At 34.3% G+C, this 4,391-nt stretch overlaps 1 long non-coding RNA gene across 1 annotated transcript; it reads left to right on the forward strand.

Annotated features, from left to right (window-relative positions):
- The first annotated feature begins 227 nt into the window (after positions 1-227).
- Positions 228-4,151, forward strand: LOC131177332 (uncharacterized). The gene is made up of 3 exons (XR_009146885.1): positions 228-3,229; positions 3,358-3,729; positions 3,851-4,151. It is a non-coding gene; the product is annotated as an uncharacterized LOC131177332 (long non-coding RNA).
- The last annotated feature ends 240 nt before the right edge of the window (positions 4,152-4,391 follow it).

The raw sequence follows: 4,391 nt of genomic DNA on the forward strand, positions 1-4,391 counted from the left end.
TAAAAGTAACAAATTAAATTTTAAAACACATATGTTCGGCTTTCACATTAAATAGGTTTTGTTTAATTTGGGTGATTTTTACTTGTTTCATTTTTTTAAGTTTTTCTAATTAACTCTTATTAAACATTATATATATATATATATTATCATTAATTGAAAAAAATTCAGAGGCTTGAAAATAAATTTTTGACTTATAAATTGATTTTTTTTTTATTGCTCATCCAACATGTATTGAGAAAAGGTTGAGAAAGTATCTGTGTATATCTTTCCGTCTTAAAAAGGAGAAGAAAATACAAACTTACACAGTTTCTGTGTATAAGAAAGAGACATGCATTATAAGCTAATTTCTTTAATAGTGTAGATATGGATTGGGACACTCAAATAGTTTAGATGTAGATTAGCCCCCAAAATTTACACATTTAATTACAAATAAAAGAATGTAGATTAGCCCCTCACACAGAGATTGCAAAGATTATATGCTTCGAATGCAACAGCAAAAAAAATGAGATGGCATGTTGAGCATGAGCATGAATATGGGGTAATGCGTCATTGTTCAGATGCAACTATGTGGAAGCATTTTAATGAGACACATCCGTCATTTGCTGATGAGGTTCGGAATGTAAGACTAGGACTATGCACTGATGGGTTTTAACCATTCGGTCAGTCAGGACAACAATATTCATCTTGGCCAATTATTGTCACTCCTTACAATTTGCCTCCTTGGTTATGTATGAAGGATGAGTATATGTTCCTAACGATAATAGTTCCTGGTCCGAAAAACCCAAAGGACAAATTGGATGTGTACTTTCAGCCCCTTATTGCAGAGTTGAAATAGTTGTGGAAAGTTGGAGTTGAGACATATGATGCATCTAAGAAGAATAATTTTAATATGAGGGTTGCGTTATTATGGACAATAAGTGATTTCCCTGCATATTCAATGTTGTCTGGTTGGAGCACAACCGGCAAGACTGCTTCTCCATATTGCAAGGAAGATTCAGATGCATTCACATTAACAAAGGGTAGAAAACAATCATGGTTTGATAATCACCGTAAATCTTACAAGCTGACCATCCTTTCAGACGGAATAAAACTACTTTTAGAAAGAACAAGACAGTTACAAAAAGTGCTCCCCCCATTCTATCTGATGGGGAGATTTTAGAACAAATAGAACATCTAGGATTAATGTGTGTCATAGATGTGGGTGCAGATGAGAATAACAGTCACAAAGCAAAAAATAAGGCTTGGAAGAAACAGAGCATTTTTTGGGATTTGCCATATTGGAGTACTAACATGCTTCACCACAACCTGGATGTCATGCATATAGAGAAAAATGTATTTGAAAATATTTTTAACACTGTAATGAATGTTGAAGGGAAGACAAAGGACAATGCAAAATCAAGGGAAGATTTGAAAGAGTTTTGTCATCAACATGAGTTGGAGAGGAATATGGCAACAGGAAAGTATCCTAAAGCATGTTACACATTAGACAAACAATCAAAAGCAGAGTTGTGTGGATGGCTTAAAAATCTTAGATTCCCAGATGGTTATGTGTCAAACATGGGTAAGTGTATAGACATGCGAAAACTGAAGTTGTTTAGGATGAAAAGCCATGATTGTCATGTCTTTATGCAGAGATTACTCCCAATAGCATTTAGAGAATTGCTTCCACAAAATGTGTGGTAGGCATTGATCGAATTGAGCAATTTCTTTAGAGAGTTAACTTCAACAACACTCAGATAAGAAGACATGTTACAACTCAATGAAAAGATTCCTATAATATTATGTAAACTAGAGCGTATATTCCCTCCAAGTTTCTTTGACTCCATGGAACATCTCCTAGTGCATTTGGCTTATGAAGCATGGATTGCTAGTCCAGTGCAATATCGGTGGATGTATCCATTTGAGAGGTAACTAGTTTATTATATTATTGTGTACTATCAATATATGGAGAATTAAAAACCTTATTGTAACTAAATACTAAGTGGTACAGGTACCTTAGGAAGTTAAAAAATAATGTGAAAAATAAAGCCAAAGTGAAAGGTTCCATAAACAATGCATACTTAGTTGAAGAAGCATCGTCGTTTTGTGCTCATTATTTCGAACCTCATGTCAACACAAGGCAGCAAAAAGTTCCACGCAATGCGCAATGATGATGCAGTCAAACATATGGATGAACATCTAAGGAATTTATCAATTTTCACTCATTCTGGTAGGCCACTGGGAAAAGAAAAGGTTAGATATCTCATAGAAGAAGAATTTTAAGCAGCACAAATGTACATCTTGTTGAATTGTATAGAAGTAAAACCGTACATTGAGCAAGTTTTTCTAATATTCAATTATTATAATTGTTGCAATACCATCATTGATTCAAAACATGTAATTGAGTGTTTTTATTGCATGCAGCATTTTTATTAATGAGTTACACATGAGCAATCCAAATATGAATGATAAACAAGTTGATGAGAAACTGGAGCATGAATTTGATAAGTGGTTTAATAAATATGTTCACAATCCCTCCAATAATATATCAAGCCAGTTCTTAAAGGATCTATCCAAGGGTCCATTAAGAAGTGTTATGTCCTACAATGGTTATGTAGTTAACGGTTATAAATTTCACACTAAAAGCCATGGTTCGCATAGGGCAATGATGAACAGTGGGGTATGCATCAAGGGGACTAATTACAGTACTGACGAGAGTGACTATTATGGACAATTAATTAAAGTGCTACGATTGGAGTACCCCGGATTACCAATCAAAAGAACTGTATTGTTTAAATGTGATTGGTTTGATCCAACAACAAATGTGGGAACAAAGATTCATCCAAAATATAAACTTGTGGATATTAATCATAAATGATCATTCAATAGGTATGAACCATTTGTTCTTTCTATCCAAGCTACTCAAGTTAATTATTCCATATATCCAAGCTTAAAGCGTGACAAGGATGATTGGTGGGCCCTATTCAAAATCAAAGCGAGATCTATTATTGATCTTCCTAATCAAGTGAATGTGACAACCCCCCCTGCATAGGAAGAACCCTTTCAAGAAGATGAAATGGAAGTCCCTTTGATATAAATTGATGATCAACAACAATATTTGAATGATCTAAGCAGTGTATTAGTTGAAATTGATGAAGAAGACATTGAGGATGAAGAGGAAATTAAGTTGGACTCAGAAAGCAATGAGGAAGATGGTGATGAATATGATAGTGATACTAATTAGATTCAGGTATTTCTTTCAATGAATTTATATTCCTAAACTTGAATTTCACTAAATTCTAACTATTGGAAAACTTCATCTGTATTATGTATAATAAGTTGAATGAAGCTAACTAATTAATACAATTGTTCATGCAGGATGTGAGGCAATGGTCGTAAGGGAGGCTTATTAGGCCATTCACAGTCAAGGCAGTTACTTCGATAGGATGAGCCCAATGATTAGCTAGACCAGTCTGCACAGGTTCAACCTCAAGTTCCTTCACCATCCACTGGGAGGTCGATGCAAGATCTGGAGGGTTCTACTGCTTCAACACAGCATTGAGCTATACCTCCACCTCCACCTCCACCTCCACCACCACCACCACCTATTACCCCATCTTTTGAGCCTGCAGTTGGATCGACCTCTAGTCATGAAGGTCATTCAGTTGGGACAGTACCAATATCATCGATGGATGGCCTATCACTCACTACCTTCGAAAGAAAGAAACGAATAAAGCTCATTAATGGCGCGTAAGTATTAAAAAATAATTAACTTTATGTATAATTTGGTATTACTTATCATTGGCAATTGAAGTACCATGTTTCTACATTTGCATAAAATCAATATGTTTGCTGTCTTTTTTGTATACAGGTTACATCCATCTGAGGAATGTGCTAAGAAGATGAAGAGTATCTTCAAGGAGAGAATGGACCTAGAGGGGCACTGTTGGAAGACTGTTGTCACACCTTACCCCTCTGTAAGGTATAACATGATCCCGTAGAATACTTAATGAACTACCGAACTTCACCTACCGATAACTCATTAAGTACCCTACAAGGGATTTTAAAACAATTTTATTACATTTTGGAAGTGGTGAGCATTTTGGTAGGAATTAAAAACCATTTATTCAAAGTTTAATTACTATAAAAAAAAATTTTTTCCATTTTAATTTTGCCGCAAATTTTATAAAAATTTTGACAGAGTTCCATTTGTAATTAGAGAAAACAGTTCTTCAAATACCTGAGAAAAACACTTCCAAAAATTTTTCACAACTCCCAACCTCCAATAAACCTCAAATCAACTCAATTCAATTCACTTCAAAATAATTTCACAATTCAATCAAAATTTATCATCACAAAATATTTAATAATTTCATTCACATGGCATAAAGTATGAAATTCACAAGTACAAA

Source organism: Hevea brasiliensis, unplaced genomic scaffold, assembly GCF_030052815.1.
Source record: "Hevea brasiliensis isolate MT/VB/25A 57/8 unplaced genomic scaffold, ASM3005281v1 Scaf407, whole genome shotgun sequence".
NCBI classification, from domain to species: Eukaryota; Viridiplantae; Streptophyta; class Magnoliopsida; order Malpighiales; family Euphorbiaceae; genus Hevea; species Hevea brasiliensis.